Here is a 15,539-nt window from a genome sequence, read left to right as displayed (position 1 = left end):
AAGAGACAGCGGGAACTCTCAGGAGAGGTTCCCAGCAGTGCCTGTGCACTAGGGGAGGGGACGACGGGGATGGAGGTGCAGGTGAGAAGATCTGTGGGGAGCTTCCAAACCAGCCCAGGAGCACCTTCTCCCTGACAGCTCCTTGTGTGGGATCAGAGACTTCCCAGCACGGATGCAGGCTCAAGGTGATAGCTCTGCTCAGGGCTGCCACCACCCTGGAGTCTGTCCTATGTAGATCTTCCATGTGGTTCTGCTTGCTGAGACAAAAATCCCTACATGCCAAAGCACTTGAAAGATCTTGGAGAAGCAGAGGGAAGGGTGTGCCTGGCTGCACATGCCGATACGACCTACTCATATTTGCTTGTTTGTCTCATGGCTTAAAAAAACCCCAAACCTGAAATACTATTCAAATGCAATCTTTCTCCTGAAGTACCAGCCAAAACTGGGCACGTGTGAGTAGGACCTAATCATTCTTTTCACGGAACAGAAAGGACCATGGCTCTTGATCTACTGTTCACAAAGCTTCATAAAGCAGAATCGCCACATCCCTTTGGTTTTTGTTTGCTATGATCAGGCTGAGAGCTAGCATAACGTGGTGGGGTTCCACCAGTGCTGCAGCTCTGGGCCAGGTTTGTGTCATTATTAACAGTGTTCAAGATCAGTGGAAGCAGAATATTGCTGGAAGATCAAAGGATGCCCCTTGGAACACATTTTATTGCCTTTCTCATCTTATCAGTACTTACCATTATTAACCTGTCTGAGTGGGCTATAGAGGCAGGGGGTGCCGGGGGGCAGTGGCAGGAGGAGAACAGGTCGGGTGTAGGAGAAACATGGTGCACTCTTCCCTTTCACCCATGCACGTTACAGGTGCTCATACACACACCCTGATAAATGTCATAGAGCTGAACGTTCTCTTCACATCCGTTTGAGAAAAACAAACGGTGCAGAGCCAGGGATCTGCACAACCGATGGATCCGGCTGCGATCTGAAGCCTAGAAAAGGAAAAGCACAGCCTGGTGTTATCTGGCTGTTTGCCTTTGCCTCGCCCTTGGGGGGGTGGAGATATGCAGCAGAAAATTGGTCTGGATCACTGCAAAGACCTTTTAATGTGTAATGGGAAGATATTGCTTCCTCAGTTTAAGGGGGAAAAAAGAGAAAAGTACCTGTCAGTGGATTTAAACACCCAGTGCAGCTGGTTTGGGTGTAATTGTATGCCAGATGTCTTTTTTCCATTTGAAGGTTGCAAGTTTTCTAGAACAAGATAAATATGTGTATTCTCTCCGCATTTAATGGAAATCTTTCTGCTTTATTTTTTTTTCCAGGAAAAAATATAACTCCTTAAGTGGCACTTGGAATTATCCCCCCCGATCTACAAACTTGGCAGTGCAGGTAAAACTGTTGCTCTTGCCCAATGTAAGGATTTTCTTCATTGTACTCTCAAAACATTTCTGAAGCTTTTATTTTTTTTAAATCATTTGCTTAGTGAATGTAAATGCCCAGCAAGGACAAATTTTATTCTTGTCACGTTCAGAATGCTGCAAGGGTAGTAGACTCGCAGTGGGAGCGTGTGCAGGTAAACCAGGACAAAGCACAGAGGAGTGCAGGCACGGTCTCTAAAGCAGCTATCGGTGTTGTGTGGCCGCCTCTAATGGCAGGAAGCTGCTTTACATAATTCAGTGTCGGGGCAGTTTCATCACTATCTGTTGCCTGGAGTATTTTCTTCCTAGCTCCTGCCTAGATTGCCCCATGGCCCTTCACCTGAGTAGACAAAATCCAAGACTGCGATGGCCTTCAAGGAGCTCACCAGACAACACCACCCCCAGCAGCTCAGGGGACAGAGAACGGTTGATCTTCAAAACCCCAGAAGCGTGTGGCCACTCAAGCCAGGGCTGGCTATGATGCCCTCTCCCACTTCATAGCATATTTCTCCCTGCTCCTTATCAATATACAGACTTTTATGGGGATGCCCTGCTGGATAGGACCAAGATGGAGCCGTGCTCTATGACAGCAGACCCCTGGAGCAGGGACCTATCTGTTATGGGTTGGCTAAATTCTTTTTCCAGCTTGCTTTTCCTTCTCTACCTCTTTTACTGCCACTTCACCCTCTGAAGGCGACATTTGCTCCCAAGTAGTCCCTTGCAAGACTCCTTTGCTGCTGGAAGGACACCTGGACTGGTGTGCCAGGGGGTTACAGAAGCCAGGGCTGCCAAGTCAAAGCCACCTGCGAGTCCCTGAACTCATAGGTGTGTGATCTAGGCATGAATGAATGCTACGGGATATCCCACCAGCATGCTCTTTTGGGTCAAACAAGGTGTGAATCTGATTTAAATTTGGCTCACATGAGACAAAGAATCCAAGCAATTTATTTTTGACACCCATCATCGCTGTATCTCGCAGCTCTGGCACCAGTGAGATAGAGCACACAGAGCCCCATCGGCATGCAGGAGAGGGGAGTTTTTGGTAAGCCTCAAGGGTGCAGAAAAGAGGAGTCACACCGAGCATTCGCTCTCAGTAATTCCAACAGCTGAGTGCCTTTAAAATATACTGCTGGGCTCATAATGTCTTGCCAGTGCTTCACATTAACCTTTAGACTATTTGAATTTAACTCTGTAGGTAAGCTAGATAGCTTTCTAAAATGGTAGATAATATAACAAAAAAGGTACAGACAGGAATGAAGATATGTGAGCAAAGCAGTTATTAAAATTAGAATGATTTATGCTGCAGTATTCTGGGGCATTCTAAGTGTGAAAATCTATGTGTCTGTTCTTTTTAATTTCCACATGTAACTGCTAAGTGTGGGGCACTCAATAGGGAAACAAACCCCGAGCTACAGAAACAGAGTCAGGGCAACAAGAAAGAAAAGGCTGCTTCTTTGATACTCAGAAAACACTGTTGGCTCAGGGGTCTAAATTTGTTAATAAAATTAAAGAGTTCAGCTTCTTTCTTCTAGACTCACATGCAAAGCACGAATATCAAAATATTTAGCGATGAACCCGCTTGTGGCAGCACGGCAGAGAGCACAAACCTTCTGAAGGGGTCAAAAGCCTACAGTAGAAACAGCTGTACAGGAACCTAATTAGGTTCCACCCTTCATAGAATCATGGAATCACAGAATCATGGAATGGTTTGGGTTGGAAGGGACCTTAAAGCCCATCCAGTCCCAACCCCTGCCATGGGCAGGGACACCTCCCACTGGATCAGAGGCTCCAAGCCCCATCCAACCTGGCCTGGAACCCCTCCAGGGATGGGGCAGCCATGACCTCTCTGGGCAACCCATGCCAGGATATCCCAACCCTCACAGGAAAACATTCTGAATTAATGGTACCTTTGGCATGTGCTTATGGTTCTCTACATCTTTTGAAAGGTTAAAGGTTCACTGCTTAATAAGTAGGTAACTCAGAACATCATTGCATCCCATCATATTTCGCTTTACTCACACATTTTTAAACCAATTGGTTCATTGCACTAGAAGCAGAACTTAAACTTACAGGGACATTCCTGACTCACGAAAACGACTCCCATTAGCACTAATAGGAGCTGTGCGCTGGCATTGAGAGGACCATAAGTCACGGGAGCTGATGATCTTGGACTAGCACAGCAGCATACAGAAATTTCTCTCCTACAAAATACGTACTCACCTTCCTCCTAATGCCCTGACGCACATCACTGCCAGCCCCAAACACACACGCTCCTACCAGAAATGATGTGTGGCAACCACAACTGGCAGGGTCATAGCGATGGGGAGCAGGAGCCACAGAGACCTCTTGAGGTGGACCTCATCGGTGAGAAGGTTTGAGGTCAGCTACTTATTTACACAAGAGATAATGAAAAGAGAAATTTTAGCTGATGGAAAAGACAGAGTAGAGAAAATGAAGCATAAAAGTTTTCTCGTTTACTTATTAGCACAATATGTAATTGGTTGGAAGTAGCAAGTTTCAAAAATTTGTCTTACTATAATGACTATAATTTTTTAGAGATTGAAAATGAATCTGACTAGAAAATACCATTAAACTACCAACTTGCTTAAAATTTAAAGGGTAATTCACATATAATGCTTTTATTTAATAGCCCAATTTACAAAACGTCTAAAATTAATGCAGATCTTTTCAGGACAAAATCAGCTGTAACTGCACCAACTAATTTTTGCTCATTTGAACTGAATTATTAATAAGAGAGAAATATACCATATGTTCCCAAAAGAGCTGGATACATTTATTTCAAATAAAATTGCTGTGTTTGGTGGAATATAAGAGGTTTAAATGCTTTCAGAGAAATGGGTTACTTATATACTGATTTAATAGAGTATAAATCAGACTGCATAATTAGGGACACAGCTGTTTCCTAACCTAAAGCTGGCAGCTTTTGTTGGTTAAGTTCCTTTATCACCTGCATGGCTTTAATCAGCAATAATTTGTTCTTCTTGTGGAGTGATACAAGTTAATCAATAATTTTGCTGTTTGTACTATGCTGGAAAAGGTCTTTTATGGCAGGTTTAGCTTAAACCGGGCATACGTTCTCCTGACTTGTTCACTTATTTATTTGATTTATTATCGTGTTCGTGAAACTAATTAAAAATGAAAGTAAAGGATATTTTGGTAACACGGCCTCTGCCTGCAGCTAGCGCAGAGATACATTGGCTTAACTTCTTAATGCATCTTCTCAAGTTTGCACTGTATGCACATTTGGGCATAAAACCAAAATCACAGGATCATGGAATCACAGAACCATTTGGGTTGGAAGGGAATCTTATAGACCATCCAGTTCTGCTCCCCTGCCATGGGCAGGGACACCTCCCACTGGATCAGGTTATTCAAAGCCTCGTCCAACTGGGTCTATAAGACAAAAGTCCATGAAAACTTCACTCCCGAGAGCACACTTGGAGATTTTCATTCTGTCTACACACAAAAAAACAAGGGATAATGACTATTCTTCTATTATTTATTGTATTTTTTAGATTTTATGATGATTCTTGACAAGATATCAAGACAAGACTGTACCCATTTAATCTACGATTGGAATTCACTCTTAACCAACACATCCAACTGCAACTCCACCCTGTACAGCCCTTATTGTTAGAAGGTCTACAAAGCAACAGGGGATAAATACCCATTTCAGCTCCGAAGTGCATGTTGACTCATGGACCCCCTTGCACACACAAGCCCCCCTGCGTCGGGCTGGGAAGGTGACAGTACATTTTCCCCTGCAGACACCACTGATCTCTCAGAGCTATCCTGCTGCAAATCCAGGTGCAGATTTGGAAGCCCTGAATTTACGCCAGGCTCTGAATCACTAGGGACAGTGTAGAATTCTACCTTAGGTCAATGTGACTTCATGATGTCCCCAAAGGGACAGCCCTGTTCTCTCTCAGTCCTCAGCTGCTTCCACCACATTGGGTCTAAAGCCACGGGATAGGTCACATCTGGTGGAAGTGTCGATTGACTGATAATTATAGATATCCTAGTCGAGGAGCCCACGCCTGCGGATGGAAGAATCTCCTGGTGTGGTAGCAAACTTTTATAAGTGAGTGGGTTTTGCATCTCTGTTTTCCACTCATTTTGTCCTCTAATATAAATCTAAGTGAATACCCCAGTTCAATCTGATCAATACACTGGTTTCAAATGTGTCATCTGGAGGTGTTTAAGAGCCATGTCTGTGACATGAAAGAAAGGGAGGCTTGCAAAAGCCCTTTGCTTTGTGCCCAGGAGAGAGGGATGTAGCTCCTGGGGGCACAGAAAAGCAGTAAAGTTTCATTTGCAAAAGCTTTAGTTATCACACCAAGCAGTTCATATCTCAGATTGTTCCTTCTCTTAGGAATATTAAAAACCTAACTCAAAGCCCAGCAAAGTTAGTCCAGAAGTTCCTCTTGGCATTGGTATCTTGGGAGCAGGGCAGAGACTACGAAGGTCTACTTTGAGATGAGACGTACAGAATGTATTAAATTTGTATAATGTAGTCATACAAATATTAATATCTAAAATTATATACACATATACCTATATTCTTATGTATTTAAACATTAGTACAAAGTTAAACAAATTATGCCTGAATAATTTGATTTAGATCCCAGATGTAAGTACAAAAAATAATACTACATAAATAATAATAAAATAATAAGATGTCAGCCTATGGAAATTCCCCTCTGCAAAAGGAGTTTCACTTCCCGGGGTCTGCAGTGACACTGTGGGAGCTCCAGCAGCACCGGGTTTGAGTAAGAAGATGTTCTCTAACTGCAACTGCGACTCTACTTTTATTTGGGGGTGGGAGCAGGAGGTGGAATGGGCTGCGAGTCATTTCTGACACCAGGTTCTTATTTGAAATTGTTATATTTGAAGTGCATCTGCTCCTTCCAGCCTTTCTCCTTGGCTTCTGCAGGCATACACACAGATAATCACATCTCTTGCTTTTAGAGCCGGAATATTCTTTTAAAATCCCAAAGAGGCAATATGCAACTTAAATTAGAAAATTAGCTTCACTCACAAATTATGCATTAAAGAGCTGTGCATCTAGCTGTAGATCTTGCTCAGAGGGAACTTCCACGCTCACAGATTCCAGCTGTGCAAGCTATAAAAATTTTATGCTGCAACTTTTGCAGAGTTTTTTCACAGTTAGGCTGGTTCAGAGGAGCCACTGTGAGAGGGCAAGGTCTAGCACCTTCTAATCAGCTCTTTGTCCAAAGGGCCAGAGGGGGAAAATCTGAAAGTTCTGACCAACTAATTGAAAAATCTACAAATTCTTCTCCTTCTCATTGGGATAAAACTTAAACACACAAATCCCAACAGCCAGACAAGTGAAGAGATCAAGAAGTCTGCAGTGATGTGCTTTTCTTTCCTCCTTTGACAGCTCACATCTCCACCACCTGAAGGTTTACCCAGCCCCCCTTCCCCCTGGGGTGATGCCAATGTAGAGACCATAGAAACTTTATACCCAAACTCGTTTTCCAAGACCACGTGCTCCAGAACACAGGCACACACATGCAAACATGAGCCATGCATCGTACAGTTCATGTGCATCAGCAGACGCTCCAAAAGCGTTACCTTGCAATCCAGAATCTATCTGAACTCCTCTAAAAGACCCCTATCCTGGGACAGAGTTGAGGTCAGCAGTCCTAGCCCTTGGCTTTCCCCACAGCTGAAATCCATTTATTTCAGGTGATTTGCCCATTAGCTGCACCTCCTTCTCCCTGAATGCTGGCTTGCTCCAGCTGCCTTATTTCCAAGGATGCATTCTGATTGTGTTTGTCAGGCCCAAGCCCACCTTGGCAGCCTCATGTGGTGCTCATATAGTTCCTTGTTAAGAGAAAAGACATTCCAGTTCCTTTATAAGTGTGGATCTCTAGCTGTGCTCCCTTTACTGCTGACCGAGAATAAGAAAAAAGGGAAGCTCTTAGAAGTGAATGATCTTATCTGCAACTTTTTTTCCTCTCCGCTCTCTTCTTGGTGACGTCATTAAAGGTAACAAAACATTTATTTGGGATCATTTGGATTATAATGTTTATCTTATTGGTATTCAATCTGTGCTGTAGGTGTATATTGGTGTGCAACTAAAGAACAAGTAATTAAAGATCTGGTGCTCTCTATGCACAAAGAATCTGACTTTTCTCCTTTGTATCCAATCCTAACTGTGAGCACATGCAGGGCTGTGCAGGTATGGCCACTGATCCTTGATTTCCTTGTAAAAAAACTGATAAGGGCTGCTAAACAAGGTCTATTTGACCATTCTTCCAGTGCACTTTGATCTATGTGATAAAGGTCAGCGCTCAGCGCTTCATTTGACGTTCCCCCAAATATCTAATTGCCTAATTATTGCGTTATTTCCCAGCCAGTCTGCTGAGCAGGTTGGTGGGGAGCTTGGCAGAATAAGAGGGCTGTCACTCTCTGGTTATGGTCTATAGTTCTAAAGCAAAAATTAAATATCTGTCTTTTCTAAAAGTCATTGCATGATTTATTGGAAAATTGGTAGAAACAGCCCTGGGGGGGTTGTGCTCAAAATCTGGTTTAGAAGAGTGGCTGCTAGCTATGACTTTTGATTTTCTTGTCTCAAAATGAATAGTGCTGCCTGTTTCTATGCAAATTAGATGTTTGAATGTATTTTTTAAAGATAGATTATATTTGCTAATGTAATTGTATTTTTCACATGATGGAGTGATTTGTGTTTTGATCTTTCTTTATCGAGGAAGCAAAACTCAGCCCTTTTGCTACTGTTTCACCAGAAGCGCAGGGCTGCTTTATCTGTTGTTTGATAGCTTGGAAATGCCTGCAGAAATTGTAGGTCAAGAATTACACCCATGGTAAATCATGTCTTGTGAATGAGAGGTCGCCTGTGATTTCTCTAGGGTTCTTTTGATCTGTCTTTAAAAGGAATATGCAAAAAAATAAAGGCCTCTTTAGCATATTTTGGCATAAATACAAACGAATATGTGCATATTTATGATACTTAAGGTCTACTGGCACCTAGAATTTAGGCTTTGTGAAACAGAGAAGAGCCTCTGTAAATAACATCATGGAAAAATAACATTTAGTGAGAGTTATTCCTGATAACTATTATGAAACACGTCTTTAAACTTATTTTCTGGCTATAAAATGGTGGTTGCATCCCATCACGACACCTGTCGTGCCTTCTCTTGTGTGCTGGGATGTTGCTTGGGAAGGCTGTTGCTTCACGCAGCTTTCAGCTATTCTTTCCTGTCCCAAGACCCGAGGGTGGCGGCCGCCGCTCTGCAGGGCAGCGGCTCAGCCCTCTCCCTGCTCCGCAGGAGCACCGCAGGCCCGGGGCGGGGCGGGGCGGGCTGTGCCGCCGCTCCGGGGCCCCTCCAGGCCGGCCCGCGGCTCAGCAGCCCCGGCTGCAGCCCCGGCTCTTGGGCGCAGGCCCGCAGCTCCACCTCCTTCGGGTGAACCGCTCTTTCACGCGGCTGTGCTGACCCATCCGCCTCCGCTCCTGGAACAGCCGATCCGCTGTTGTAACGTCACTGAACAACAGCCGTGATTCCCTTCAGCTGCCGCTCCCGGCAGCGCTGTGAGGGACAGCCGAGGGCAGCTTCGGGCCTCGCTTCCCCCCGGCTCCAGGGCATTCTCCTCTTTCATCCCCCCAAGCTGAGGCGCGGAGAAGCAGTAGCTGCTCCTGGCTTTTTTCTCCTCTATTTTCAGACAAAGTTTCTGCCAAAACAATAATGATTGTGGTTAGAGGAAAAAAGTCAAAACGAAGCATGCTTAAAAGCAAACAAGGGGGGAACTTTGCTAGAGTTGGTAAGGTTTTTTTGCCGGTGTTGTCAGCATCGGGACTTGCTGAAGGGCCCCAGCGCTGCAGAGGGCAAATAGGCGGCGTGTTGGGTGCAGCTGGACCGGCAAAATAGATTGACCCTCTCCAAAGAACTCCTATTAGAGCCCATCGGGTCAATAACCCACAAACAAAGAAAGATTTCCATGAGGGAGAGAGAACTGCCAGTTTGGAGCCGTTACGTGGTATGAAGGCAGAATCTGTTTCTAAGTGTGGGAATATATGCGTTTCTGTGAGAGCTCTTGTTGCCTGTGAAGCTGTCGTTCTGGGGTACAGCATTGCAAATACGTGACATCAGAATCGATAGCGGGATCAGAATAGGTTATTTACCTGCTGCCTCGAGATATCTCTCTGAGAGCCACTGTATTTCTGTGAATGCAACTGAAAGCGCAGAATAAAACAGTCTGAGCGCACTATGTCACTGTGAATAAAATGCACCTTTGCCTTATGCACAAAATAGAACGCTATTTTTTTTTTCTTGCTTTGACATGTCAATAGTGAGCAAGGAAGACCGTGAGGTATTTTCAGGTGTAGCCAAACTGGACTGAATCTCCAATGGGAAGAAGGAGTGGCGATGCTACTCTACCTTCTCCTTCCATCCCTCTCCTCTCAGCATATCCAGAAATTCATTTCACCTCAGTTAAATTTAGAGCGTCCCCAAAATTCATATCCAGAAATTCATATCCAGAAATTCATATCCAGAAATTCATATCCAGAAATTCATATCCAGAAATTCATATCCAGAAATTCATATCCAGAAATTCATTTCACCTCGGTTAAATTTAGAGCAGCCCCAAAATTCAAGCAACTTCTGCCAGTGAGCAGGACCTTCTGTGTATCCATTTCCTTCTGTTCTTTGAAGGAAACGCTCACTATGCTTGGGCAGGGAGAAGCCTGCAGCGACACAAGCAACCAGGGGGAAAAATGAGGGGGAACTCCCGGTTGTTATTGACCTTTTCCTTTGTGCCAGGACAGTGGCGTTGCATGGACGTAGCAAATACCAGACTCCAGACCCTTTCCCCAAGGGTTTGGACAGTAAGAGTGCCACAAACATAACACATAACCAGAATATTGTTGCACTTACACAGTAAATCTGCAAAAGACCTAAACATTAAAAATTAATCTCAAGACTTTTATTCCCTTGTGGCTCGGTGCTGCAACGATCTTTGTGTAGGGGAGGTCTCTGCAGTGCTCGTACGTGCTCTTACGTCTAGGCAGAGTGCCATGAATTAAGGATGGAGCGTAAACCTCGCCTTTGAATTTCCTGGCTTTTGTTAGTTTGTGTCATAAACTCAACATTATTCAGATCTAGGGTTTTGTGTTTAATATTATTAAATGCCCCCTCATCAATGCCAAGTCTGTAATTGGTCACAGTGAATAGGTGATTAGACAGATAAAGTGGAATTGTGATTGCAAAAACTATCACCAGGTTTGCAGAGGACAATAATTATGTGGCTTATAATGTTTGAAAATATTGCCCAAATCTCTTTCCCACATGTTGTTTGTGATGGAAAACAATTAGACAAAGGATTCTTTTTCTAAGCTGCATCTGATTCAGATTTGCCTGATGAATGGTCTTTATGGTGAACCCAAAGCATTTGTTCTGAGTAAATTATATGTCATTGCAAATGCAAAAGGTCTGCTTCACAATGTTTATTGGGATAAATTAAATCTTCTAAAGATGGTAAACAGAAGGCCTTGATGATTATTCACTTCTGTATAGTTTAAACTGAAAAGGATGTTGCAGTTAGAAGGATGGAGATGAGGCAAACAACACTCCCTGCATTGTGTTAACAACATAAGAGCCACAATAGGGAAATTTAATTTGATACTGATCTACATGAGGCATAACACAGCTTCAAATGCTACTTTTCTAATGGCAGCTTTTGAATTGCAAATTTCCACCAAACCCACCTGATTCATTGCTTGAACACATTCCCAATCAAGTCAAGGAGCTGTCTCTGTTGGCTTCAACATGGGCAGGAGCAGCTTCTACCCCCTTATTATTTTGGGAGGTAGATATAAAAGCTGAGGGATACTTCCCTTGAGAAAGGCTGGAGCCTGCGAGGTGACAGACACGCAGGCAGCCTGTCTAATGCTCCACGAAAAGGTGCGTCTGAGCTTTATTGCAGCGAGCCAAGTTTCTCCTCGCAAAGAAAGGTCAAGTCCTAGAATAGTCTTCAGCCCTTTTGTAAGCGCTTTCCTTGTGCTCGGAAAGGGTACTTTAAGAAGTTGGCATTGAGCCGAAAATGTTCTGCACTTCTGTGGGCCATCCAAAACCCACTTTTATTTAATGTTATCAGGCTCCCAATGGAAAACTGCCTGAAGGTGGCAGAGTCTTTGGCAGACAGCTCTTTTGCTGCGTCTCTGGTGGTATGAAGCTGTCCACCGCATCCAATGCCTGTGCCTTAGCAGAGCGAAAATATCTAGCGATTCCTCACTTCATGCGAGAATGCTGTGATTTGGCCACTTGATGTGTGAAAAGGTGCAGTGGGCTGTCTTTGAAATGATGTTCTACTTGAGCCTAAAATGAATATATGAGAACTCTAAAAGGTGTCAGTTAATTAGTTTATGATCTAGGTTACCATAAAATTGCATCATAAATAATTTCCATATATGTTGTCAGAACTTTACAGTCACTTCAATAGTTCCTTGTAACTGCTATAAATTTCATAACTTTCCAGATGGTTGAAACTCACTTGTGCATAGGTGATTAAAAATGTCTTACAGACAGTTAAAATGCCCTGTGGAAAAATATTAGCTGTTACCCAATTCCATTGTTGTCTTTATTTCTCAAACCTTTGAAATATTTATTTGTTTTGCTTTTAACCCTGGCTCAGATGTTTGTACTGCTTGACTCGTTGTAGATTCCAGAAAGATTGCCCTCTCTGCTTATTGTTTGTTAGTATTTGCTGTCACAGGCACACCTTTAACTTGCGTTCAAGTATACCCTTCCAGACAAAAGCTGTATTGATGGGACTTCATATCTGACTTCCAACACATTTGTGCTTAAACTCCTAGAAATGATAACAGATATATAAATGTTTGCAGGACTGCAGATAGTTGAAGGTGGCATCCAATTTCCTCTTTGCTTGATAGCCCCCAAATCTTGTGCATGTTGAAGGGACTCTGAGGAATTCAGAAGGAGAGCTTGTGTCCCTGCTGGACAAAGGGAATTCATAGGCAGGCAGGTTGGAGGAAGGTGCAGGACTTGTGGTTGCGCCCAGACATCAGCAGGGACACGAACAGACAAGTAGTTTTTACACTTGGCTCCCTAGGGTAACACCAGTAAAATGAAAATAAGCACATGTTATGTATTCGCCTCTGAGGATGGCATGGGTAATATACACAAGGTGCTCTCTTTTGGTGTTTGTGGTAGTTCATAAATGGAAAAATACCTCCCTGAACTCAGGGGTTTTGTCTGCTCACATATGGCCAAAGGAAGCAGTTATGCTGTGGACTAAACAAGCTGACCTCTCTTTGCAAAACGAGTCACTAAAATCCTTTCTATGTGTACAAGCCTTTATTGACAGCCTTTTTGGATTTTACTAGTGAGCCTAGCAATAATACATGGGCAGTGTTAGAAATGTAAATGCAAAGAGATAAGGAAAATTTCAGGCAAATCTGTCTTTAATTTCAGAGCAAGCTGCTGGTTTCTAATGACTCTGTTTGCATGGCTATCTGATGGCAGGGCTCGGGGAGGGTCACAGTAGATAAAACCTAACAGGATCATTGAATGGAAAACAAATATTTATTTTCTTTGTCTCTTTGGGACTCATTTGCATTAAAACTGCAGCATTTCCAGAGACTGTTTGTGCATAAAACCTGATCCCATTTATGCATTTAATAAAAAGCTCTTTGAGATTAAGGGTGTATAGAAGCTGATTCCACTCTGCATACTTGTCTTTCCACAAAGAAAGCTGAGAGAAATGGTACAGATGCTTGATTTTTTGTATACCCCAAATTTGTGTTTTATTGTACTTCTGTATTTTCATAACTGCACTGTAGATCCCGTTGTCACACCTGGTTTCTTTCCTGAATTCCAGCTCCTACTCTACAAAGCTATTTGCCACTTATTTTAACCTTGAGCATGCGAAACTCCTCATAGGCTTTAAAATTAAGCGAGAGCTCCCATGAAGCGCCTTTTCAGGCATTCAGTCAGTCTTGCCCTACCTGTAGCCCTTTTGTGTTTCATCTGGAGCTGTGGCTCTGACAAAACCTTTTGTGATCACCCTTAGTGTCATGAGACTCCTTCTAGAAATGAAACAATTGGAGGTGGAGATATTTTACGGAATAAATTATTATTGTTTGCTCAGGTCTGGGAAAGTCACAGTCGTGTTTAATCTTTTGCAAGAACTTCCACAAGCGTGTTCTGCACCAGGGCTGCTCCCAGCAGGGACAGGATGGGCTCCCACCTGCACAGCACCCATCGTCATTGTGTCCATGCCTTCCTGAGGTGGCAGAATGCAAATAACTGTGGGGGGCCTGGAATACAGTGATAATTCCAGGGTATTTTGCATGCCTTTTTATTTATATCATTGCAGTGTTTGACGCAAAACAAAACTATGAATGGGATCAGCACACTGAGATTCTCCCATTTTCATTGTCTGCTTGGTGTGAATAAGCACTGCATAAGCCAATTGCTTTTAAAGTCTTAATCTAAAAAGCTATACAAGCGTATGTATCTTTTAAACAAGTAGCTGATTTATTTTTAAGCGAGCCGTGATAAAAAGGCCCTGGGATTCCAGTTACACAGTAGGCAGGAGCTCGTAATGGGGTTTTATAGGGAATAGCATTTCACATCAAAATAATTACATCTCTATGCTGATTAATGATTAATTTGACTCTTTAATATTCCTTTCTGAACGCCAACTTCAGTTTTCAGACAGATTGCCTTTGAAGTCAATAGGAAAAGTCATGTGTATGTCAAAATACGGAAGTTATCTTTGTCACTAACCTTGAGAAGCATCATCGATTACTGGCAGTAAGGAAGATCTAATGGTTTTGGAGAAACCACTGCTCCAAAAACAATTTTCAAGGCATATTTGACAATGAGTTAGATGAAGCTACAAAAATGTCATTGGTGTGATTTGACACAGCTAGCTCAGAATAGCTTTGTGATGCGGTTCTATCTTTGCTGGTGTGCTGAAGAAGGTAAAAACCACCACGCTGCCTTGTTTTCTAGTCAAAATTAGCATCTGCCTATGATGCAGAAATTAATAGATGCAAGGAGGCATTCAAGTGCAATGCTGGTGCTCTAAGAAGATCATTTTAATCATCAAAGTGATTGCTACCATGATGCACAGTTCACCTCAGCTCCTTTGTAACTCAGTGGATTTGAAAATGTGACCACATGCTTATAATCTGACAGGGAGAAATACATACATACACTTATTTCCTGTGGGTGTGAGAGATACTGAAATGGCCTTCCAAGCAGATTTCCATCCCACTTTTCAATCTGAATGGGCTTTGCAAGCCTTGATACCTGTCTGCTTGTATCAACAGCAGATCTTAAAACTATGGATGTTACTTCTCCAGTAGATAGAATACCAATAATTGAAGAGTTTTTCAATGAGTGTTCAGAAAGTACAAACTGGCTTCTGTGGGGGATTCTGCCTCTGGAGGTGCTGCACCGCTCTGTGCTTGTGTGTTCAAGCTCCTTATTGCCTGAACTGCCTTGCTTTCAGTTTCTCAGTATGTTATAGACAATAATCCATTTACAGCAAAAGGAACTGTGCTGCCACTCAATTTGAGGCTTTCCAAGATTAAATGTCTGGCCTACTTTACATTGCCTTCATTAGAGACATCAGGAACAAAGAAGTTAGCAATAAAATGAGCACATTTGGACACCTTGTCCATCTGTTTCCCAAGTCCATGATAACATTTGCAGGGCCTGGTTTGTCCTGGAGACTTTCAGCATACTCCAGTATTGGGCACCTCTGATTTTCTTTGTCAGCTGAGTGCATTTCAGATCACCACAGAGGTTTGGCTGATGCTTTTTTTGTGCACTACATGCATTAAGGGACTAGAGAGATACTGAGAATATGGCCCCTGGTCTGCCTTGGTTGGTGTTCTTAAAGGGATGTGCTAACTTGGGGTCTTGGAACAGAAAAAACCTACAGAACACGAGTAAGAAAAAGGAAAATCAAAGCTAATTGTGTGCTATTGAAATCTAATTAAAAAAAAATGAAATAAAAGATGTTGAGCTGAAATAAACTGGTGCAAAGCTGTTCTATTCTGGTGCTTGACTAGCAGCAAACTGCAGA

At 43.0% G+C, this 15,539-nt stretch overlaps 1 long non-coding RNA gene across 1 annotated transcript in view; it reads left to right on the top strand.

The window, feature by feature from the left end:
• LOC128852700 (uncharacterized) overlaps positions 1-15,539 on the top strand; it is a 68,134-nt gene that overhangs the window by 14,048 nt on the left and 38,547 nt on the right. The window contains exon 3 of the long non-coding RNA XR_008450707.1: positions 1,323-1,389. This is a non-coding gene — a long non-coding RNA (uncharacterized LOC128852700). The remainder of the gene's footprint in view (positions 1-1,322; positions 1,390-15,539) is intronic.

Source organism: Cuculus canorus, chromosome 7 (genome assembly GCF_017976375.1).
Source record: "Cuculus canorus isolate bCucCan1 chromosome 7, bCucCan1.pri, whole genome shotgun sequence".
Lineage (NCBI taxonomy): Eukaryota > Metazoa > Chordata > Aves > Cuculiformes > Cuculidae > Cuculus > Cuculus canorus.
This window is presented reverse-complemented; position numbering and strand designations above follow the sequence as displayed.